The 25,448-nt window shown below is 47.0% G+C and overlaps 2 protein-coding genes across 5 annotated transcripts in view; one reads left to right on the top strand and one right to left on the bottom strand.

The window, feature by feature from the left end:
* Positions 1-25,448, top strand: part of LOC309862014 (uncharacterized protein) — a 368,153-nt gene that overhangs the window by 303,393 nt on the left and 39,312 nt on the right. The window contains exon 1 of one of the 2 annotated variants that reach the window (XR_014310280.1): positions 24,851-25,015. The exons of the other annotated variant lie outside the window; for it this stretch is intronic. The gene's annotated coding sequence lies outside the window, so the exon portion shown is untranslated. Of the gene's footprint in view, positions 1-24,850; positions 25,016-25,448 lie in introns of those variants that run through there. 2 annotated transcript variants of the gene reach the window in all.
* The window catches only part of FGF1 (fibroblast growth factor 1), a 99,034-nt gene that overhangs the window by 56,097 nt on the left and 17,489 nt on the right, over positions 1-25,448 (bottom strand). The gene's annotated exons all lie outside the window — the stretch shown is intronic.

Raw genomic sequence — 25,448 nt, 5'->3', positions numbered from 1 at the left:
AGTCCATGGCAGTTAAAAATAACTCTGAGAGGGCACCTGAGTGGCTCAGTGGGTTAATAAGCCTCTGCCTTCGGCTCAGGTCATGATCGTAGGGTCCTGGGATAGAGCCCCACATCAGGCTCTCTGATCAGCCAGGAGCCTGCTTTCCCCTGCCCCCTGCTTCTCTGCCTACTTGTGATTCTGTCTCTCTCTCTCTCTTTCTGTCAAATAAATAAATAAATAAATCTTAAAAAACAAAACAAAACTCTGAGGAGTCTGCCGCGTAGTGTGTGTCCTTGGAAAGTCACACAACCTCTCTGAGCATCATCTACAATATATAATAATACCTAACTGAAAAGAACGTTGTGAAGATCAAATGACTTACGGCACATAACCCGCTTAACCCAGAACTTGAAACTTCTTAGATGGCCACTTAATGCAGATAGTGGTGGTGAGTGTTAATCATTATCCTCCTTTTGTAACCCATAGATACACATGTAATTTGGGTCATAGCCCACTGTTGAAACTACAACTGAGGTTTATAGTAACCAGATGTTGCTTTCATATCACAGAGATGGAGATCTTCAGTATGTAACCCTCAGCTGCTCCGTTATTCTCATAGGAAAGTGTGATTAACACAGAAAGTCAGCCGTAAGATGCAGGTTCTAGAGATGCATTATAGTGGATAATGGGGAGTGCCTGAATTGTTGGAGGTGGGGGGCTGAGTCCCAAAGGGTGAACATTTTAAACTTTACATGTAAATGTGTATGTATAGCTTCACACACCCACGTTTCCTCATAGCACGAACATGGCCTGAATTATCCCTGTGGAGGAGCTGAGTGTGTATTAACACAGGGGCGTTGGTAACACAGCAGTATCAACCCCCCTTCCCCATAAGCACCTCCTGGCAGGGCCAGTGATAAGAGGCAAGGGGGCAGGAGGCAGAGGGGAAAGGGCTGCAGGGGTGGGGTAGGGGCCCCATCCACAGACAAGGAACAGGGAAAATTGACCCAGGCGTGCCCACCAGCTTGCCTACCTGTATCTCAACCCACCTTTCTCCTGTGACTTGCATCAGCCGCCAGGAGCCCACATAGCTGTGGGCAGAGGTCAAGACCCCTGGCTTACAGTTCACATATAGAGGTCTGAGTCCCAGATCTGCCTCTCTTAACTTTTTTTTTCTTTTTAATAAATAAACTTTATGTTTTAAAAGCAGTTTTTAAGTTCAAGGCAAAATTCAGAGGGTTCCTATCTGCCCCCCACCATGCACTGTCTCCGCCATTAGCAACAGCCCCACAGGAGCTGTGCATTTGTTACAGTGATAAGCCCACACTGACACATATTAATCTTCCGAAGTCGGTAGTTTATATCGGGCTCACTTGGTGCTGGGCATTCGAAGGGTTTGGACAAATACATAAGAACATATATGCAAATTGTAGTATCATACAGAGTAGTTTTACCCCCTAAAAAGCCTCTGTGCTGTTCCTGTTCATTTTCCCCCAAGAAGCCCTCCCGGCAGCAACCACGGATCTTTCTACTGCTTCCTTAGCTTCCTTAGTTTTCCCTTTTCCAGAATGTCATACAGTTGGGATCACACACTGTGCAGCCTTTTCAGATTGGCTTCTTCCATTCAATAACATGGATGTAAGTTTCTTTCCCATGTTTTCCTGGCGGATAGCTCATTTCTTGTTAGGGCTGAATAGTATTCCATTGCGTGGACGTGTTACCTTTTCTTAGCCTCAATCTCCTGGGCCGTAAGACAGGGCTCTGGGTCACAGAGGCTGAGAGAGGGCATAATAACTATAAGCATGGAAGTTTGAAGTGCTGGGGACCAGCCACCCTGGTAACTGCCTCCTTGTGCTTTTCCTCATCTAGTCCTTCCTGAGACCTGTGACATCGGTATTATGAACAATCCCAAGCCCCTTCCCTGACAGATGCAAAAACTAAAGCTCAGGGAGGTTAAATAATGGGTCAAGGCCACACATCCAGGAAAGAAACCGTCTGGAATTCAAACCCAACTGTCTGACTCCAGGTTTTAGTCCTGAGGCTCTAACCTTCAGGAATGTTCTTACCAGTATTTGGGACATAGAGAAAACATATCACCAAATGTTAACCTCTTGTTATTTTTGATGTTTCTGAAGTGGAGCCATTTAAATCAGAGGGTCACGATTCTCTTCTAAGGAGAAGTATGAGGCACCGAGATGTTGAGAAATCTGCTTGAGCCACGCAGCGAACGGCTTGTAGGTCTGGAGTTAAGAGCCATGGTTAATGGTGGCTCTAAGCTGCTCTGAAGAGAGTACTGGTTGATTGGTGAGGGTAGCATCTACTCAGCACTTACCAGATATGTTATCCCCCTGATGCTATAACAGCCCATGTTAGGAAACAGAGGTGCCCAGGAGCTCTGCTCGTTATAAACCCCTGAAGTTTCTCCCGAGTTTCTCCCGAGTTCCCCCCCCCAATCTCCCTGCTCCCCACTGCAGCCTGGGCCAACATCTGCAGCCCGGGTGTGCGTCACAGCTCAGAAGCAGCCCAGGAGTGTCTGGGTCTGTCCAGTGTCTGGCCCGAGGTGTGGGTGCCTTGGCAGCCGGCTCTAACCCTTCCTCATCATCCTGGTCATAGTACCCACTGGTCCCCAGCAGGCAGCCTCAGCCTGGGCACACCTGCTCACTCCCTGTCCCTTCCACTTCCTTCTGCCCTGGATTTCCAGACAGAGTCAAAAATGGGTTCACATCAAATAAGATTTGTTTGCTTTCAGGGTAATTTTCCATTTATAGATGGCTTTCTCTCAGGAGGCACCATCCTCCTTCCTCTGTCTCGGTTTTTTCTGGGTATTTGAGGATAAACTCTTGGTGGTTGTTTTTAAGCCCTGTGGTCAGCAGCCCAGCCGGTCATTCATTCAGAATGTCTCCAGAAAGCCAGTGGTTACTCTTATAGGATTTATGCTAATTTCTGTGGTCTCTGAGACCTCTGAGGAACTATGGCCACAGAGCCAGTGTGTCATGTCAAAAAGAAATATCTGACCTGGGCCAGCAGGGCCCTCATCTGTGGGCTCGTCCTGGTGAGATGATGAGGATGGCACTGGCAATAGTAAGAGAAGCCGGTGCTTAGAGCATACTCCCTGCCTCCAAGTGCTAAATGGGATTTACTGGTTCCTACAAGGCGGGTGCTGCTCTGATCCCTTGATACAGATGAGGAATTGAGCCAAGTCCACGACTGACCACACAGTATGTGGGATCCTGCCGACTTCCCTGGCCCAGCCACCCTGCATGCCCCTTCCCACCCTGGGCTCTAGCCATACCAGTATGGGTTTGATGCCTTGGATCACTGTGCTCTCCTGCCACAGTTCCTTTGCACAAGCTCTTCTTGATGCTTGGGCCACTGTTCACTCCTGTACCGTACACTTAATCTTCCCTGATCTGTCTTTCAGATCTCTCTGTGATTCTTGAAGGAGGCTCCACTGGATCCCCTCCCTCACCCCACCCCCCGCAGCAGGGTGCCCCATTAAAACTCAGTTGGCGCTGCCTGCCTCTCATCAAGGGTAGTGTCAGAACTGAACTGCTTTTATGTGCACAGTTTTCTGATTAACGTCTGACTCTCTCTTCAGACCCCAACTCTGTGAGAGCTGTGGCTTGAAAGTGCTGCCTTGTAGGTAATTCTGTCATTGCACTTACCACACTGCACTGGACGGATTTGTTTATTCATCTTTGTCATCTCTTGATCTGTGATTTTCCTGAGGGCAGCATCCGGGTCTTTTTCTAACACGGTACTCAGCTCAGTAAATATTTGGTGAGTTGAACTGAATGTACTGGTTTTAGTGGGATAGAGTAACTGGGGAAAGCACCCCTGAAGACTCAGAGCTTAGGATGGGGTGAGCCCACAGAGTATAGTTATTCTGAACCCACCCCCTCACCCTTGGAGATCTGGAGGGATTTTAGAGGCAAGGTGAGATTTTTAAAGCTAAGTTTCTTATAGTTTTAAGCCAAGTTCCTTGTAATTTGGATCACAGAATAGAGGGACCCATGACTTCCCCAAAGAAGCATCGTATTACAGTTACTAATCCAAGAGAAGGGAGAAAGAAGGGACATCTTCAGCTCAGAGGTTCAGCTGAAGTTGAGGAAAAGTGGAGCAGACATAACTACTGGAATCTCACTGAGAATCATGTGGGGATTTGGCCTCCTTACAGTTGGCGGCCTTGCGTCATTTCCTTATCTCTCTTGGATGACCTTGCCTGGCTCATTCCCCCTGCTGTCGTTGCTGACTTTGACTCTGGAAATGCTTTGGTCTGGTTACGTGGAAGAACCCCTCCTCTTGGGGGCTGGCCCTGTCCGGGACCTGGCACCCCTCTGTCTGACATATGAGTCGTAAGGCTTCCACACCTCAGAGAAAGAAGGGGATGGAGTGGAGGGAGAGAGAGAACAAACGGGGCTTCTCCTCTGACTGGGGGATGAGCAGGACAAAGGGCAGGTCGTGGGCGACAGGCCTGGGGCTCACCCAGGAGAGTTTTGAGACGATGATGCCAGGAGGCCACAGGCTCCCACATCCAAGCAGGGCCCGGCCTCGGCTCTGCCCACCCTGGTTCCAAGGAAAACACGCAGCTGTTTGCAAAAGCTGTTTGCTTTCATCCTGCCTCCTCCTTCCTATCATAACACATCATGAGTATGTTCCTTGGAGGTTTGAATAGTCCCTTTTAAGAAGTTCGAGGGAAACCATTTTCTGAGTAAGAGGATTAACCTAGTTAAATTTAACAGTAGCACATGATAGATTAACAGCAATGTGAAAGACACTGAAGCTCCAGTGACCCATTATGATGCTTGTAGATTGCCAAGCATTTTGCAATAAAAACACTACCTAGTTATCCCACATGTTTGATTGAAGGGACAATACCCTTGCCTTGTCCCCCACTGTGAAACAGCTCCTAGCACACTCCCTGACATGTACATAAAATTTGCTTTGCCAATACTTGTTTAATTAATTCGGGAAATAAGAGGCTAACTGAAGGTTCTGACAGCGTTCTAGAGTGGGACAGAAAGCCTTCATTCGAAGCATATATTGCTCCGGTGTATTAGGTAATGACACATAGAACTGTTTGCCATTCTCCTTTGGCTTCTAGACCTAGTTCCCGTTTGTCCAAACTTATGAATGTATTTTTTTAATCCTTTTTTTTTTTAATATTTTGTTTATTTATTTGACAGATAGCACAAGTAGGCAGAGTGGCAGGCAGAGGGAGAGAGAGAAGCAGGGTCCCTGCTGAGCAGGAAACCTGACGTGGGCCTCTAGCCTAGGACCCTGGGATCATGACCTGAGCCTAAGGCAGACACTTAACAGGCGCCCCTATAAATTTATTTCTGAGAGTGAACAGTGTTAAGTGGAATCCCAGTGGCTTAAATCAGATCAGAGGGTGTTTTGTTTTGTTTTGTTTTGTTTTAAATAACAACAAAGGAGTTGTTTTTGAAGAGGAGGCAGAGTCCTCTGTAACCTGATAATATAGCACAAACATTGATAAAGAACATCTCGGGGTATTAGTGGCTGAGGTAGAAGAAGGATGTGCTGAAGTTGGAATTGGAAGATTAGAGCAGCTATCCAAACTTGAAAATCAGACTTGTCTGCCTGCCCTTCCTGGGCTGGGCCCCGGATGGTGCTGCGGAGCCCACGTCCAGAAGAGGGCGCTCCAAACTAAGTGTGCCAGGGGCTGGGCCCAACTAGCAGGTCTCCAGAAGAGGCTGTTTATGTTATGTCTTGTTCCTTTTCCATGTTTTCACATTCTCTGTAGGAATAAGAGAGAGTTTTCTCCCTCTGTGCCAAAGAAGCCTCTTCTGAAAGTATAACTAAAGTGATGATTTCACAGATTAAGTACCAAAACCCAAAAGTATAATCACGTTTAAACAAAAAAATTTAATGGCCCTCAACCTTTGGTCATTCTGAAATCTGTGGACAAATTTCCCACACCAGGAACTCTTTTAATGTGTTTAATGGGCCCTCTGAAATCAGTATTTTCAAATATCGATCCTACATCTAGAAAATGGATGATCAAATCAAGAAGGGGAAACTGACTTTATCTTTCGGAGATTTACATAGATGTGTTCTGTATTTGTCAAGTTAGTGAGGAAGAGGAACCTAGCCATGCACGTTGCGGTCCTTACCCACAACACCTTGATTAAAAAGAAAGCTGTGTATTCATCAACTGTAAAGCTTAAAAGATACTTCAAAGCCTCGTTTCCATTTATAAACATCTTGGGAAACATCTTTTTCCCTACATTTTTTATTCCTGGGCCCTGAGGGACAAGCAGACAGATTCAACAAGTACGTGGAAGAGACAGCACACTCCGTACAGACTCTGTGGCTGGCACATTTAATATTAAGAATTTGTCCTATGACGGGACTCACACCAGTGTGCAGAGGTCCCTGCAGGAGGTTCACAGCAGCACTGTTCATCATAGCAGGAGCAGCACCTGGGTGGTTCAGTTGATTAAGTTTCTGCTTAGGTCCTGATCTCAGGGTGGTGGGATCAAGCCCCGTGTCAGGTTCATCCTCCATTTGGAGTTGGCTTGTCCCTCTCCCTTTGCTCCTACCCTCCCCCAATTTGCGCACACACACTCTCTCTCTCTCAAATAAATAAAATCCTTTTAAAAATCCCTGCTTAAGGGGCGCCTGGGTGGCTCAGTGGGTTAAAGCCTCTGCCTTCGGCTCAGGTCATGATCCCAGGGTCCTGGGATCGAGCCCCGCATCAGGCTCTCTGAGCCTGCTTCCTCCTCTCTCTCTGCCTGCCTCTCTGCCTACTTGTGATCTCTGTCTCTCAAATAAATAAATAAAATATTTTAAAAAAAAAATCCTGCTTAAATAAGAGCAGGAAATTGGAAACCACGTGTACCAATCATAGAATGGTAAGTTGTACAGCCAAGCAAATACCAGGCAGCCTTAAAAAAGAGACATGGACACATACGAACATAGATGAGTGGGGAAAAAAGGAAGCCCTAGGATAACATACGTGGAATTATTCTTTAACTTGTTTTTAAAATTATACGTGTGTCTGTAGCTACATGGCTAGAAACCTAAAACAATTATTAGCTCTGGAGAATGGGATGGGGTGGGTGAGGAGGAACTCCCATTTCTTTTGGGTTTTTTTGCAGATATTTTTCTGATTTAAAGGAAAAACTAGTACCACTTTTGAAGCCCTCTGAAAAGAGGGCAAGAATACTATTCACTCAGTCTTTCCCTTCTGCCCCCAAACTTGCTAAATCCCTCCTCCTAGGGAATCCTTCCTACTGTACCCACCTCTGCCCTGGGTCCTCTTCTGTCCCACAGGGCCTGGCTTCCCAGAGGAAGCCAGAGCCCCAGCACCTCTCCATCATCGTCAGTCCTCTGGAGTCTTCCTTCCACCCCACTCTTTTACTTAAAGTGCCCATAACCAGAGCACCTGGGTGGCTCAGTGGGCTAAGGCCTCTGCCTTCGGCTCAGGTCATGATCCCGGGGTCCTGGGATCAGGCCCTGCATCAAACTTTCTGCTCGGCGGGGAGCCTGCTTTCCCTTCTCTCTCTCTGCTTGTCCTCTACCTACTTGTGATCTCTGTCTGTCAAACAAGTAAATAAGATCTTTTTCAAAATAAATAAATAAATAAATAAATAAATAAAGTGCCCATAACCTCCTCCAATAACAGGATTGCAGACTTGTGACCCCTGAGCCAGATGTGGCCCGAGGCTATGTAGGTGGCTAGGGTCACATGTTTGGTTGTGTTTATTCTTGACGGATTGGATATTGGGAGATCTGCCCTAGAATTCCTGCTGTCTCTCTTTTCTTTAACCACCGGAAGATCTGGCCCAGTACACCCACCTTCCTACATGGCTGGAACTGAGCATCAGCTGGACCCAGGATCTCTACCACTGTCTTACGGACTCTCCTGACCCCCTGGGCAGCGGAGCGTTTCATCCCATTTTATACTCTTCTTCTCTGTTTCGTTTCAACAGTAGCACCAGATTCGAAGTTTTCTCCTTTCTCTTTAACTGCCCTTGTTCAGCATCCTGTCCTGGCTTCTTTTCCTTTTTCCAGCATCCATCAGGGGTCTGTCCTTGGTGTATGTGCTCTCCTTATCTCCCTGAGTGTCCTTGCCTGCCTCGGGTTCTGCTCTTGTCTCCCAAATCCCAGGTAACCTCTGCCTTCATTCATGACAGTACAGTGGTTACAAAGTAATCCAAACCACAGACCTTAGTCATACTCCCTTTCCCTCAGTACCCACAGGCCTCTCCTAAGGATTTGACCTAAATATTCCTTACATTTCATTTCCTTCCTTTCCTATCATCCCCATCTTGAGTCAGGCCAGCAAAATCTTGACCCCTATCCAAAGCAATTGCTTCAACTGTTTCTTTCTATAGCTTGGTACTGTCATGTCATCCACAACATCTCCAGCCTTGTCCTCCCAAACCACAAATCTGATCAAGCCTCATCCTTGCTCAAATGACCTTCCATATTCTTTACTCTCTGCCGGCCCAAGTCCAGTGGTCTGCTTTCAGCCTTGAGTCATTCAGGCAACAAACTGAGCACCATTATTTGTCAGGCCTTGAAGACACTTCGTTGAGAACAAGTCATGATCCCTGCCTTTGTGGGACCATGTTGTACCTAGGACCTTACAGACTTCCTACCCCCAACATGCACACACACATTAAAGAACAAACTAAAATTCAGTTATCAAGGGACTATAAGAATAAAGAGTAAAGCTAACTTTAGGATAAGCAGGCAAGACTCCTTGAGGTGATGACATTTAGGCTGAGACCTGAAGGAAGAGAAAATGCAGTGGGTAGTTCATTCCGGACAAAATCTCTCCTTCTCATGCTGGCCTTTCTTCAGTCCCTTTCCCTGTCTACTCTGCACTCCATGCAGGCTGAACCACCATCAGTACTCGCATCCACTATACTCGGGGGTGTTTCCGCCCTAGCTGTGATCTTCCCATAGGAAAGAACTGGCTTGTTCATTTGGGTCCCTGGTGCCCGGCACATGGTAGGCTCAATAACTGTGAGATGAAAAACTGGATGGTTGGATGGATGGATGGATGGATGGGTAGGTGGGTGGGCGGATGGATGGATGGACGGAAGGATGGATGGATAGGTAGTTGGGTGGTATGGGTAGATGGGTGGATAGATGCATGCATGGATGGATGAATGGATAGTGGTTGAGTGGATGAACAGGTAGGTGGCTGGGTGATGGATAGTCATAGGATGCGTAGATGGGTGGGTGAGTAGGTAGATAGGTGGGTGGGTGAAAAAGCATATACGCTTTAAACTGAGCTGGCTCTACTGTCTTTTGGAGATGATTTTATAACCAACAAAGCTGAGGCTTGGAGTTTGCTGGAGTTGGCTTGTGCTGCGAGAAAAGTGATGGAAAAGAATTCTCACTCAGGTTCTCTGCTACTTTAGCTACATATTGTTCTTCTATTTAATCATCCTTATTATTGTGAAATGGGCAAGCATTTTTTTTTATTAAGGTGGAATTGACATGCAATTTTATATAGTTTTAGGCATGCAACATAGTAATTCAACAATTATATGCATTACAAAATGCTCACCATAATGTGTAATTACCATCTGTCACCATATAAAGTTACTATAATATTACTGACTATATTCCAGGCAGGCATTTTGTCTTACAAATAAAAAACAGTAACATTTAAAAATTTTTTTCTCAATAAACAGCCCTTAACTGGGTCTTGCTTTAATTCTACGGGAATTTTTGAAGGCAGAAAAACATGAGGCACTGTGCACAGTGCTTAAGTGTCCAGCCTCTGGGGCTGGATCACGGTGTTCAAATACTGGTCTGGCCACTACCCACAGTGGGAGGTCAGTAGGTCCTAGGGAACCTCACCAAGCCCTCAGTTTCTTTATCTGTAAAATATGACTGACAACAGTACGTACTTTCAGAGGGTGGCTGGAGGATTCAGTGATAACGTATAAGAGCACAGCATCTGAAACAAAGTAAGGAATCAAACACCTGGGAGGTGCTGCTCTTATGGGACTGAGGATTCTTCAGCCTGGCCCATCCAAATGCCTCCTAAAGCTTCTAGAAGAATCCTAGCCAAAGACGACAAAGGGCATGCACTTGGAGCTATTTTTCTGGTAGAAGAGGAGAAATTCTCTTGCTCCTATGCTTCCTGACTTCAGAGTAAGCATGGAAATGGCCACAGACACAGCAACACACACACACACACATCCAGCTTCCATCAGCTTTTGACCATTTCCCTGTTCCCACGGCCCTATGTTACACTAGTTCAAGGCCACACTAACCAGCTACAAATAGAGCCAGATGGCAGGGTTACAAGGTACATCACGCAGTGAGACTGTAGTTTCTCTTTGTCTGATCTGGACTTCCTCACAAGACCTCGGCTGTTAGGTGGCTGAGAACAGCTCAGTATTGTCCAGTGTAAGAATTTAAACACAGCTGTTAAGGACTACTCTGCCCCAGAGACTCCCCCCTCTTCGGCTACCCTCTCACTCCTTTTGGAAGTATCATCTAGTGTTAAGGGGAGTGAGGGTCTCTGAGTCTCTCATCAGAAGAGCTGAGACCCTCATTCACAGGCCTCTGGGGACCAAGGTCTCAAGCATGGAGCACTTCGCCTGCCCTGACACTGCCCACTCAGGGCCTTCATGGCTCAAGTTAAGGTTCTGGTCTGTCTCAGTGTGGTCAGGGTTCAGGGCGGCTCCTTGGCTGACTGGCTCCTGCTGGCCATGGGCTTCTCGCCTCCCCGCCCAAGAGGTCTCCCTCTAACCCCACAGCAGGGTCACCCCGCAGTGACCTCTGGCTCTCATCTCAGCATCTGCATCATGCAGGGAGAGCAGGAGGTCCAGAGTATGAGTTACGCCCACTTGCCCTGGATCACACCCATCCACACTCTCAGCCCTCCAGGCCTCCCTGTGTTGTAGGCCAGCCATGCTGCCCCCAGCTCATCCAGATGCTTCCTCGGCCAAACTACCTCCACCCCCTATACACACACACACACACATATCCCTTTTTTTCCACCTCCACCTCCGGATGCTCTGGGAGCAGACAGGTATCCCCCCTACACAGAGGTGGAAATGCTACAGTCTCTCTCTAGGCCTAGACTTAGCTGTATTAAATGGGAAGCCAAGCAATTCTGTGAGTCTTCCTTCCACAAATCTTGACAGTTGAGCTGACGATATGTCCTCTTTATTCTGTGTTCTCCTTTCCTGGCTCTGTGTGACAGGCTCCCTGACCCAGCCTCTGGGGAAGGAGGCTCCAGATGGAGCATGGTTTAAAGGCAACAGGATGGGGTGAGAGGGATCAAAATACATTGCTTCATATTTGCCAGATACTCTCCCTCTTGCACCCATGCCTGTTCTAGGCCTACCATAGCTAAAAGCACCAGTGTCTTTCAAGACACTTTTCTTTGCTTCATTCTCACCTGTGTTCATTCAGTGATAGTTACTGAGCCCCTGACGTGCAGGCACAATGCTGAGATCCAAGTCAGTAACTGCCTGCCTTGCAGATGTAATATGAATACAGCAGAACACCTTGAACAACATGGGGTTGAACTGCGTGGGTCCACTTATATGTGGATTTTTATATGTGGATTTTTCCACATATATATCCCTTCCTTATGATTTTTTTAACATTTTCTTTACTCTAGCTTAGTTAATTGTGAGAATGTAGTATAGAATATACAAAATATGGGTTGACTGTTTATGTTACCATTCATGCCTCTAGTCAACAGTACGCTATTAGTAGTTAAGTTTTTGGGGAATCAGAAGTTATACATGGATTTCGGACTGCACAGAAGGTCGGCCCTCCTTCACCCCCATGTCATTCAAGTGTCAGCTATATTCTCATCATGTGAAAAGCTGCTCAAGATCATTAGCCATGAGGGAAGTACAGATCAAAACCATAATGAGTTACTATTTCCCACCCACTAGGACAGCTATCATCAAAAGATGGATACTAACAAGTGTTGGCAAGGATATGGGGGAGTTGGAGCCCTCATACATTGCTGATGGAAGTGTAAAATTGGTATAGCCACTTTGGAAAGCAATATAGCGGTTCCGCAAGTGGTTATCCAGAGAGTTAACCATACGAGCCTACAATCCCACTGCGAGGGATATACCCAAGGGAAATGAAAACATGTTCATACAAAAACATGTACCTTAATGTTCATAGCGGCATTATTCAAAATAGCCAAAAAGTGGAAACAGCCCAAATGTCCATCAAATGATGACTAGGTAAATAAGACATGGTGTAGTGGCATAGTGGAATATTACTAAGCTATAAAAAGGAATGAAGTACTGATAACATGCTACAACACAGATGAACCTTGAAATCATTACGCAGTGTGAACAGAGGTGGTCACAATATACTCTATTTTGTATGATTCATTTGTATGAAATGTTCAGAGTAGGCAAATTCATAGAAGCAGAAAGTAGTTTGGTGGCTGCCAGGGGTTGGGGGTGGGTAGAATGGGGAGCGGCTGCTTAATAGGTGTGGGTTATTTTTAGTATGATGAAAATGTCCTGAAGGGATATAGTGGCCGGAGTTGCACAACTCTGTGAAAATAGGAGAGCTATTGCATTGGACACTTTGAATGAGTGAAATGTGTGGTATGTAAATTATTATCTCAAGAAAGCTGTGAAAAGATGTGCTCATTTCATTCTCCCATTGAATCTCTTTCCCAGTGCCTTATATCTCCTAGAACAAATATGAGTTCAACTTCCAGTCATTGCAGTACTTTCCCCAATACACTTATTAGAGTCTGATAGTAGGTAACTTAAATACCTATTTAATGATTTTTAAGCAATTATGTGCTATTAGAAGGTAAGCTCTAAGAGAGCAGGGACTTTTGTTTTGTTCATTGTTATATCCACCATGCTTAACATAGGCCATACCCTACCCCACATGGTAGGGTCTCAAACTGTCATTGAATGAGCAGATGCTTTCATGGAGCTCACACACCAAATGGACACAGAAGGCCAGTGATGACTGCTATTCATCATTTACTCAATGTGTATTTACTGCAGCTTCGTGGTGTGTGGAGTGAATGAATAAAGCAGCTGTGTCTCTGTGCTGGGGGTGGGGGGAACTTACAGCAAGGGAAGCCTATACCGAGAAGGTTTAACACTTTGATGAAACACTGAAAACAAGTAATATCTAACATTCACTAAAGATTTGCATATATTGAAAGCAGAAATTCTGTTAAAGTTCCTCTTACTAGGGCTTTGTGCGAAGTCGGGCTGAGTTAAGACAGTTGTGAATCTTTAAGAAAAAGATTGTGAACGATAGAGGATGAATGAGTAGAAGGTCAATCCAGAAAGAAAGAAAATGGGTGCTCTCCAGTGATTTTGCTGGTTCCAAGGAGGCAACTCCAAGTTATGATTTTAAGTTCTTCTTGAGGTGGGGAGTAATATCGGGAAGGGGGAAAGCGCCAAGAACCATCCTCCATGTCCACTGTTGGGAAGTCTTCAAAAAGAGATAGGAAGGGAAAGAGTGACTCAGTGGCTGGGAGGAGAGGGAACAAGGGTGTTTTAAAGAGATAGGGAAGATTTCATTACAGTGCAATGGCCTTCTTCAAAATGGAAAATTATGGGAGTGACAGCCAAGAGGTCAAGAGAGAGGGCAACAAGATATATGATGATGACACTGTTGGGAAACCAAGGGGCCGGCTTGTAGATACACAGCCCATGGTGGGTGATGGAGGTCTTAGAGTCAAAAATGAAAGCAAGAAAACTAGTCCAATTGACTCTTCTCATACTTACAACCTCCTCATTCCATCTCTCTTTGGCCCCACGTTTTCATTTTAATATGCAGGGTTTCTAGAAAACCCATAATGGGAAGGAGATGTGAAGCAGGGCTAGGAACTGATTAAGACATGACCATGGCTCTTGCACAAGGCAGATAAGGGTCAGAGACTTGGAGAAATGGGAGGAGACAAGAAAAATGGGCAGAATAAGGTTCAGGGTCAAGGATGACGCCATAGAATCTAGCACAAATTGCTCACTAGAGATTGGGGAAAAGGGAAGGATGGGTCAGAGAAAGACCCAAGACCGAGGAAGCTTACGAGTTTGAAAATGAATGGGTAGATCTTGGAGGATCTTCCTAAAGGGCTCAGCTGAATTTGCAACTAGAGCTCCCCTGAGCTCACTCCCAGAGCTCAGGGGAGCTTAAGAATCAGAGTGAGCCCAACTCACAGATGACCCTGTGAAGGAGAACAAGGCGAGGTTTTCTTTTTTCGTGAGGCCAGGTACCTCCACTGTGTTTTTGGTTTGCCCAGCTATCCACCTGTCAGAAGGAACAGATGACAAAGGTGGCTTGTCTTCTTCAGAGGTGGTCTTGCCAACTGGTTAAGAGCAGGAATTTTAGCCCAGGATGCCGCTGAGGCTCTGAGGCCCCCTGGGTCTGTGTCACTGAGCATGCGTACAGGCCTTGCTCCTTTAAGGACTGTGTCCTCGCCTGCAGAAGCAAGGGTGAAAAGCAAGAGCTATAGCTGGGATGAAATGGGGTAGTAGAAGTGAAACTCCCAGCACAGTATGCACTTAAAATACTTCCCAGGCCTCGGGGACAGTTTTCTTTGGCTATTTTCACATATCTAGAATCAGGAAGTATGGCATTTTTTTCACAGTGGTATGTAAAATGATGGTGTTATCTTTCAATTTATGATTTCTTACGTTTAATAAAACACGGAAGTAGACATCTAGTAAGAGGCAGTTGGGGTGTTTTGTGGTTATTCTACCTGTGGTAGATTCATGGTTCCATCACCGTCTATGGGTTTCATTTTTGACTCCAGGTGGGTTGAGCCTTTTCCCTGGGGACAGAAGCCTGGCCCTGTCAGCCGAGGAGTCACTTCCACTGAGGGCAAGTCTTGGCTTGGCTACTACTCACCATGAGACCAGGGCTAGTGCCGTCACCTCTCTGAACCTCAGTTCTCTCTCCTTTATACGGGGGGTAACATGTGAGGACAGAATGGCATAGAGTCCTATAAAGGGCTTAGCACAGTGCTGCATTGCATACACATTGAATAATGGTGATGATGAGACTAATAATTAAATAATAGCATTACCTTATATAGCCAGATTACGTTTCCTAAGAAGTGTTATTATTTCTGAAATACCTGGGGACCCCCACCACAAAACATCCAGCTTGGATTCTCAGCAGGAAGGGATCTCAGAACCCAAACCAGCGCTCCTATCTGTGCTGGTGTGCGTCCAGGACTGCGGCCTCACCTCACACGCTGTCCCCCCACTGCCGTCCTCCTTTCTGATCCAGCTTTCCATCTCCCCAGCACTCCCTTCCTCTGGACTTTGGCCCCTCTGGACACATTCCTTTAGGAACTATTTGCCTTGGGAAGATGGCTGGCTCATCTCCCTTGGAAAAGACCACCATAAACCGCAGGGTTTCTCAAGCAACTTCTGACCCAAGAGCTTCCCCAACGAGGTTCCTCTCTGTCCCCATCAGCCCCTGTCTCCTCTTGCACCATTGCTCCCTTTGCCCAGTGGTCTGCCTCTGTCCTTGCTGGGATTCCCTCAGTACCCGGTAGCCTACATATAAGTGCATGTTTTTCTCGAAGCCTCTTATCTCTACCTAATGAGTCTGGCTTATCAAAATCAGTCAAGATCTATGTTTATCACCAAGTAACTCACACACCAAGGCCTCCCCGTACCTTGAGAGCTCCCTGGCATTTCCCATCCAAAGTTCTCCACAGTCTTGAGAGCATTGCACGGATTTCCTCTCCCAGTGGTAGAAACAGGCTTTCCTCTGGAGAGTGGGGGGCTGCAGGGACTCTACCAGTTCCTTTCTTTATCGCTGATACTTCTCCTCACTTCATGAGGACGCAAGCTGGAACTAATGACTTTTCCCCAGGTTGGCCCTCCGGCAAACTTTCCTCTTTTGAGGTGAGACCCACTCCCCCAATCTACCTTGTTCCACCTTGAATAGCTGATATGCCTCGTTGCATCAGTCCCAGGGTTAGGAAAACCCAGATTTTTAGGTGCACCTTTGCCAACAGAATTGTACTATTGCACAAGCCACTCCGGCATGGCATTTGATGAAAGTTCTCTGACATCGCTCGTTTCCCCTCGAGGTCTGGTTTTCATGGGGTTGGATCTGGAGCAGCACCGTGGGCCCTCCAGATGCCCCTTGGGAAAGCTGTGGAATTAGGACTTTTCACTGGGTTTGCGACACAGTGGAATGACTCTCATGGTCTAAGGACCGTGCCAAAAAAGTCCTAGCTTCTCAGAACTTGTTTCTGCTCGCTTAAGAATCTTAAGGCCATAGTGCAGTGTGCTGGCTGGGATGGGGCATAGGGCTTCACACAATGCAGTGGCACTGTGGCATCCTTGAATCAGAGACAGGCAAGCACAGCGTGTTAGACGAGACAGATCTATCTGCCTTTCTGTCCATCTGTATATCCTCAGATGCGTTCCCCCCAAAATTGTGGCATTTAAGCCAGGCTGCGGAAGACAACGTGGCATCATAAAGATGTCTAGACTACAGCAAGACGAGCCAAACTCAAGCCAGGGGTAGAAATAAAGCGAAGAAGGGCTGCCCACCTTGTACACAGTTCTTACCCGTCTAATGGGGAGAGGCAGTGGAGAGAAATGAGTGGGCTTTCTCCCACTCCCAAATGGCCACGCTACAGAGGTCTTCTCTTAGGGGGATTTGAAGACTGAAGCACCTTGTGCAGGCAGGTTTTGGAACCTGGGGCCACACTAGTCCAAGCTCTCCAGGGCTCTGCTCTCTGTTCATGCCCGCAAAGGATGGAGGAAACGCGCTGGCTGGCCTACTGGTGGCAGCCTGTGTACTGCCCTCTGGGCACCCAGCTTGTCCCTTTTCCCAGTCTCCCCATCCCGGCTCTCCACTTTGGCCCTGCTCCCATGGACTAGGGTGCCACAAAGATTCTGCCCGCCCGCCCTCATGCACAAAGGCACGTCTGTCTGGAGCAGAGAAGGGCAGGCCCTCAGGGGAGGGCCTGGCCTCCACACCTCTCCCCTTAAGGAAACAGACAGGTCCAGTCCAGTGAGTTGGGGAGAGGCTCTTGCCCTCGTTAAACATCTCACAGGCTCAGGCAGAGAGGCACAGTGACTGCGTGAGAGGAAGGTGCTCTGTTTTGGGCACCTAGTGCGACAATGCTATGTGAGAGGGGTGTGACACCACCCAAATCAAATCAGATTAAACCAGTCCAGAGACAACTAACTGCTGCCCAGTCCTTTGCTCCTCCATCAGTCAAAAATCTGTCCTCTGAAAATCTCCTCGATTTCCTAATTAATACACATAAGAGAAGACACTAACCATTCTGCATTTGTCCTCTCTCCGAGACTGTGATTTACAGAGTGACTTTGAGCTTCACTGTGGCTGTCACTGTTCCCATGCACTTATTTGAGCTACCCTTAGTTAAGTATAAGGGACCTGACAAAACACTAGAAAGGAATAAAGGTGAGGTCATGGTCAAAGGCATGGGCTCTGCAGTCAGGATTCCTGGATTTAAATCCAGAAAGGCAGTTTGCCTACACGAGGAGACCAGGGATGAAGCCTACCCCACGTGCTTGCTCTAAGGATGCAACAAGGTAACACGAGTGAAGCACATGGCTCCCAGCACACAGAAAGCATCTCAGTAGTTTTAGCTATGATTTTTGTTGTTACGATTATTCAGAATGAGTAAAACCAACTTCCTGTGCTTGATGGAGGGTGAGAAGTGAAATCGTCCACGAGACAGACCATGTAAGCAGCAGGATGGGAGTGTGAGAACTGGGGAAGATGGAGTCCTGGAGGATGTGGGGGAAGCTGTAGCTGCTCGGCCAGGACAGACAGGCATCGCAAGTGTGGATGTGGATGAGGGAATGGCTTCACCGGGGCCCCACATGTGGGACATAGGTGGTCTTCTCCCCACAGGGGGCTGGGTGCTGCTGGGCAGGGTGATGGGCAGGACACACAGGGTCACCTCATACTCATACTCATTTGGAGTCGGGTCATAGAGGACCTCGGTGCCAGTCCGGACTTCTGACTCTTATCGGCAAGCTTTGGGGAGCCAGTGGAGGTTTTTGAGAAGGGAATTTGGTAGATGCTTCTGGTAACATTTTACAGGAAAATAGTGGTGGTGGGAGAGGGCAGGGCAGAGGCAGAGCAGAGGCCACGGGGCACAGTGCTCTGTGTTTCCATCCCTGAGCAATTCATCAGTCTTCAGGTGCTTGCTTACCGCTCATCTTCCTCCCTGGACTGCACTCTGGTCAAGGGCAGGGGCCGCGTGCTTCCTCAGCACTGTCGTACCCCACTCAGCACCATCCCCGGGGCTCCATCAACTGTTATTGAATGGAAATAGGAAGGGAGATGATGGGTCCAAAACCACGGCCCGGGGTAGGGGGGGACAATGAAGAGGATTTGACAAATGACAGGAACTTAACATAGGAATCACCAGATAACTCAGGGTGTGGGTACACAGGATGGAGGCAGGAATGGAGAGGCTGTTCACCGACAAAGTAGACATAAGCAGGAGAATCCCACTCTACAGAGCAGAGATGAGCTCCCTGGGGCGAGTGCCTCATTGGAAAGGAGTCACCCACCCACTCAGAGCTGAGAGTGGGGCAGGCAGTGGGGTAGGGCAGTGGGGGTAGGGCTCGGTGGAGAGGGGAGGTGCAGGACAGTCAGAGCAGAGGGAAGAGAGAATCTGCAAGGGAGAACAACCTGGAACCTGAACAGAGCAATGGACAGAGGCGGCTACCCTGGGGGGCAGTCTGCATTCTCAGATCCATGATATAAGAGTTCTCTCAGGGAAGCCACGGGAGACAGGCCCAAGGCACAGGGTCACAGCATTCAAGGGGGAAGCTGTCACTGGTCCATGCTGCGCAAACCTTCAGAGGCTCAGCAGGTGGAAAATGGAAGACAGAGCTGAAGGATCAGCCTCGTGCCACTAAGCTCTGTTGTTCTAATTACGCTGTCACTGAGTCCTTCTGGAGGAGGATCCGGATGCCATGGCCTCCATTACCAGAAACTTTCCACGGCTTTCCACTTCCTAGACAGTCAGGTCCAGAGTCTGTGGCAAAGCATTTCAGTGACTCCACATCTGGTCTTAAAAGCACCCCTTCTCCTACATCCTTCCCCATCCCATCAGTCCATGGCTCTCCCTCTCCTTGGTGCATGCCAGGGACTCTCACGCCTTCATGGTTGGTGTAGGCTGTTCCTTCAGCCTGGAAGGTCCTTTCCCCCACCCACATGGCTGCTAATTACAACTCTTCTTATCCTTCAAGGCCTCTGTCGAATGCTACCTCTCCTGCAAAGCCTTTCATGATATTTCCAGGAGGTAGGGTCCTTCCTCCCTTCCAGGACCCATGGAGTGCTTTGTCTAGCAATTACTCCATTCTTTCTAGGATTCCATAGAGCTGGTAGCTTGTCTCTCCCCTCTGCTAGCTTATGTATGAGAGCAGAGGACATGTTCTATCTTTGAATCACCCACAGCATGAGCTCTCATGCACAGAAGGCAGTCAACCAATACCAGCAAAGTGTATGAAGGGAGAAGTACTCCAGAGCAGGAGTGGCTGGGAGCTCTACCATTTCCCACTATTTGTTTGGAAATTCTGGGGTGCTTCATAGTTATTTGGCCTTAGGGGTCGCTCTGTAAATAAATATCTTGGCCCAGCAGTGCATTGCCTTATAAGCACATGTGTTACCCATGATCTCTAGAGCCATTTTGATAGTGAGGATACACTCTTATACCTACATGAAGATTTTGCTGAGCATTGCCTGGAGTTCAAGAAAAATGGAAAAACTTAGGCTGGCCATCAGAAGTGCTTTGTCATTATGTGCTATCCCTGATGGCAGTTTAGAGAAAGCCCTAGACAGTTCCACCAGGATTATAAACATATTTCAAGAGCCATGAATTAGGAGGATAAAGTTTCCCAAACACTCAATTTACAAACTCAAAAAGCATCTGTTCGTTCAATCATCTATCTTTTCCTTCTGCCCCTCCACATGGGCTCTAATGGTATTTAGATGTAATGAATATCCTGACTGATTTCTCAACAGCTTGCTGTCTGTAAGGAAAACATATATTCAAGAAATACATTCAGCAAGGTTCAGTGAGCACCTACTATGTGCCAAGAGTGTGTCTGGGTTAATGATGTACAGTACACGAGTCAGGGTAGTTCTTTCTGCAGTCTGTGTTTTAGGGGTTAGATATTTTCTGTTTTGTTATATAAAACTGAGAACAGTTTAGGACTGCTGTAGACAGTCCTGCTTTTTTTTTTTTTTCCTACTTTGTTTTTATTTTAGGATAGACATTTATAAAACACAGCTGGCTAAATGCTAAATGCAGCTGTGAACAACAGAATTTAAATATATCTCTAATCCAACAAACCTGGTTCTTGGCAAGAATGGGAAAAAAAAGTTAATTGTTTTTTAATTTAGTCTTACACACACACACACACACACACACACACACAAAGAGTAGAAGGGTAATATAGCCAAAGGGTAATAGTGAGTGATTTTTTTTTCTTAAGTTCATTTTACTTGGATTCTGCACTATAGATTGGACAGGAGTTTTCCAAAACATTCAACCTGTGAGAAAAGTCTTCCTCTATTTTCATAATGATAGAAACCACCCTTTTATGAGCATTCGTTCTAGGCTGGGCAGATGGCTTAAGAGAGCTTTGCCTGACTTGCCTCACTGCACCCTCTGGGGTATATGCCATTTACGCATGAAGAAACTAAGGCTCAGAACAATGAACTTGCCTGCAGTCACACTGTCAGTGAGGGATAGGACCGGAACGTACAGCCAGCTGCCTGACTTCAGGGCCCACATTGTAGCCACAACTGGGATTTTTCTTAACCCACCTGCATTGCGACACAGTGGCACCAAAACATACTTGAGAGGTGAGTAATGACAAGACTGGGAAAATGGAGAGTATTGTAAATGCCATTGCCTTTGCTTTCATTCTGAAGGACAGATGCCAGAAATACGCTAGCTGCTACCCAACGGAACCCCCTGGATAAGTGTCTTTCTCTGTTCTGTATTTCAATACATAGTCATTTTCTCTTTAATAGTAATATAGATCTGCATACATGTTTTTTAGAAGGAAGTTCAGTAAAGCATGATTAATATTAGTACTACAGACTGAATATCTGGTAATAGAGGGCCCATTAAGTAAATTGTAGGGAAATGCACTGCGACTGTGAAGAATTCTTTTTTAAAAGAATGTAAAATGGAATGGAGAATGCCCGTGATAAAGTGGAAACGTAAGTTAAAAGTCTATAAATACTGTATGATCCCATTTTTGTTTACTACACACATGCTGTCTGTATGCATCAATAGACAGGGAGGTAGATAGAGATGGACACACAGAAACACAGGAAGAGGACTAGAAAAAGATTAATATCACCATTATTTTAAAAGCGATCATCTCCGGACAATGGATAAACTGTTTTTCTGGAATTGGCTACCTTTCCCATAGTGAAATGTATTAATGATGTAAAGATAATAATTTTAAGTAACACATACTCATTAACCCAACAATTTCAGTAAACAATTTTTCAGTATCCACTATGTACCAGGTACTATGTGTTCCAAACATTAGAAAAGAAAATACAGACAAAAAAGAAAATCTGCTGCTATCCCTGCACCACTCACATTCTGGACGATCTCCTTCCAGACTCTTTCAGTGCAGTTTTTGGAACTGAGGAGTCAAAGAGCAGGCAGCCCTGAACCCTGGTCAATAGGAGTTCGTTCAGCCAGTCGGGGCCAAGCAGCCCCCAAGTCCCAACTCTGCCACTTGGACCAGCAGACGACACTGCCCCTAAGCTTTAGCTCCGTTCCCAGTGACCAGGACTAAGAGTGGTACCCGCCTCACCCGTCTCTCAGAGGATGCAGTGAGTTACAAGTAAAGTACCTGAGGTACATAGTAAGTCATGTTATTATTATTGCTGTATGTAGAACAGATACGCTGCAATTCTGCTTTGTTTTCCTTCTCCTTTCTTCCCAAGAGTGTAAATAGTTGTGTTTCTCTTGGACAGCAGAGACCAGTGTTTGGGTCCTTTGGGCGTATAAAGTCACCTTTGGCTTTTGTGTGCAGGTGAGACCACCCCAGTTAAAGCCTTTTGGCCTCATACCCAAGCCAAAGCTGTAAAGGACAGAGAGAGGGGCCATGGTGGAGAAGAGTTTGTATGCGCCTTTCAGAAAATCGTGGGAGTCAGTGCTAGACAAAAATCTTACTTAATTGGGTTTGGAAACCTAATAAATCTGGCAAGTTATAGGCAATAGGACATCTAAACTTTCATGGCTTATTCTGACCACTTCTTGCCTTTGAGCCTTGGCGTTCTATTCTATCTTCTGAATGGGGGTACTTAGGGCTCTTTGGAAGAACAATGGCCCAGTGGCAGACTCATTCTTGGAAGAACCTACCTGTTTCTAGCTGTGGCATGTCCTGGCTGCAGCCTAGCCACCATCATCTCCTTTCTGCACAGTTCTGAGGCCTCTGAACTCATGCCCTGCCTTCCCTCTCACCCCTCTTAGGGTCTGTTCTCCACTCACAACCTGATAAGCATCTTAAAATGCCCATCATTGTATGTTACCTCCTAATTTGAATCCCCAGTGACTTTCCACCACCCTCAGACAAAAGGCCCAACTTCCGACATGACTCCACCTCTCTGTGTGATCTGTCCTTTGCATGCTTCCCCATTTTGAGCACATCTTCCCCCTGTCCACGGTGCTTGAAGTATCCTGGCCTTCTGTTGGAATTCTAGAACACACCACCCACTTGCACACCTCAGGACCTTCCCCCTAGTCTTCCTTCCACACAGAATATTCTTGGCCTTACTCTTCGCTTGTGTGATGCCCCTCGTTCTTCTGGCCCTCTCTTCTGTGCCACGACCTGAGAGAGGCTTTCCCTGGCTACCTGATTCGTCACAGCTCTTCTTGTTGGTGCCTTGTTTGTCTCTTTTCTAGACTTGGCCTGAACAAATGTCTACGATTTCACATATTTATTTGTTGGCTTACTTGGTGTGTGTGTCTACGTGCTCAGCCTGCCTGTCCCCGGTGTTCCCTACCCTTTGAGAACATAAGGTCTCCGAGGGCAGGGACTGTATCTTTCCCTTTGTTGCCGTGTCCTCTGGCAGAAGCCCTCTGAGAGAAGATGCCCAATAAATATGAAGGGAAGTGAGAGAAGGAAGGTGGGAGGAAGGAAATCTCCGAAAAGGGGGCTGCTTTTCCAGGCAGGCCAGTTCCCCGGGAATGTGGGCAGGGTGTCTTGCTCAGCCCTAGCATTACTGTGCAAGTTTAAAAATAAACCCCCTGGGTGGAGTGAGAGGCCTTCAGAGAGGATGAGGGAGAGATAATGAGAAACATGAGCAGCCAACGCAGGCCCAGCAGGATGTGGGACTGGCCAGGAAGAGAAGGGAACCTTGACTCCGGGGAAACACTGACTTTGGGGGTGTAATACTCTGACGAATGTAGGACTCCTAATTAGTCACTGAGGTCTTTCTCTTGATCTGCAGTATAGGAAGACTTTAAAGTCGCCAATTCAGCCTCTGCTTCCGTCCTACAGTAAGACATGTTGAGAGCTCTTTTGAAGAGATGTTCTTTATCCTCGCTGAAACAGGGGCCTCCACACCCCACATCTGACTGCCGTTCCGTCAGAAGAAGGAAAGGCCAGGAGGTAACAGAGGCAATTAAGCCTGCTTTGGCTCACCCTCCCCCTGACCTTCCCCAGGGCCTGTCCCAGCGTGGGATCTGAACCTCCCACCACAGTAGGGCCCCGGCCAGACATCCTAAGGTATATCCGCCCTCCAAAGGCTTGGCTCAGTTCTGGGGCAGCGTAAGTCAGGGAGGGTCAGGTCAGCGGATCACTAGAGACAACTCGGACATCGCCTTGGAAACGCTCTCCCCCGATGTGCGCTGCCTCCATTTGGATCCACCCTGAACCAGCTGTGTGTTCAATCCTCGGGCCTCAGTGGGAGGTGGAGAGGCATCTGGGGAAGGTCAGAGTGGGTCAGGAAGGGGTCCCCCTCCTATAAGGAAGACCATGAATCTTCAGGCCTTCGTGAGAAGTCTGACATCCCAGGAGAGCAGCGGGCTAAAAATCCATAATCTGGTTCTGGCCCTGGTGGTGCGAGGATGGGCTGAGCTGAGTGCAGGGGCTGCCAGCATCCCCTCCTTCAGACCATGACCTAGACCCCTTCCCATAATCCATCTCTCTGCACTGCTCCAGAAGCCAAGTGATGTGCTCATGGTCACCTGGTGCAAGCAAATATTGGCAAGCCTTTAACACATTGATCGCCGCTGGGTTTTTTTCCATATCCACAGCTATGTGATGGTCAGGAAGACCACAAAGGAAGGAGTATAGAGAGGGACAGCTGGAGCTCTACACACCATGCTTAACCTCCAACCCACTCTCTAGAGGCAGCTCTTATAGAGAAGGATCCCAGAGCATAAAAAGGACCGGTTTCTTACACAAGGTCATGCAGTGGGGAGGGATGGAGCAGCAGACGGCCTCAGTGCAAAAGCCAGGCCGGGCCAGTCTATGCCAGCCTGTCCCTTTCAACTCAGCAGTTGGATTTTCAAATGACTTAAGCTCAAAGTCCTAGACCAAGGCGCTAGAGCAGTATTTGTGAGAAGTCTGTGCCCTGAAGAACCTTACAACCCTGGATGGGTGGGAATCCCAAAGCCATTATGTGAACTGAGCAGAAGGAGGCTACTGAAGTTGACTCCTATAATTGTTGGAAAAGCCCACAGCCTCAAAGTACTGAACAAGTAACCTGTGTGTATTTCATGTTCAGCTCCTTAACAGTGCTCTGTTGCTTTCTTGGCTAGTTCTAGGTTCCTGACACAAGGATTTTATTTATCTTACTTATTTTTATTTTTAAAGATATTTTATTTATTTATTTGACAGAGAGAGAGACACACAAGCAGAGGGAGTGGGAGAGGGAGAAGCAAGCTTCCCGCTGATCAGGGAGCCCAAAGGAGGACTCAGTCCCAGGACCCCGGGATCATGACCTGAGCCGAAGGCAGACGCTTAACAACTGAGCCACCCAGGCGCCCCGATACAAGGATTTTAAAGTGCTGAGAAAGCACAGGGTGATAACTGTCCCTTGAAACAACAACAAAAAACTGATGAAGAAACAGCAGGACAGCAGATGACCTTCATGTCCCAGGAACATTTTTTTAGATCAATTAAATTCTTACAAAGCGTTCTAAAAAAAGCCTTAGCCAGACTACAGACTTGTCAATAATTATATTTTATTGGGCAAATACTGTGTTGTGTGTTACATCCTAAAACCTTTTTGGTGCTTTACACGGACTGTTTCACTTGAGTTTCAACCCAGCCCTACGGGAGAGCAGCACCCAACGTTGACAATGTCATGCAGAACGGACTTAGCCTCTATTGACACCCATACTTGTGGCAACAACCCCAGAAAACAGGTGCCCCTGTTCTATTTCACAGAAATGGAGAAGTTGTGTAACTTGGCCAGGGCCATGCATCTGTTGATTCAGAGCCAGAACTCAAAGC

Source organism: Mustela nivalis (assembly GCF_964662115.1).
Source record: "Mustela nivalis genome assembly, chromosome: 3".
Classification (NCBI taxonomy): Eukaryota; Metazoa; Chordata; class Mammalia; order Carnivora; family Mustelidae; genus Mustela; species Mustela nivalis.
The sequence above is the reverse complement of the archived record's forward strand: the minus strand, read 5'-3'. Positions and strand labels throughout refer to the sequence as shown.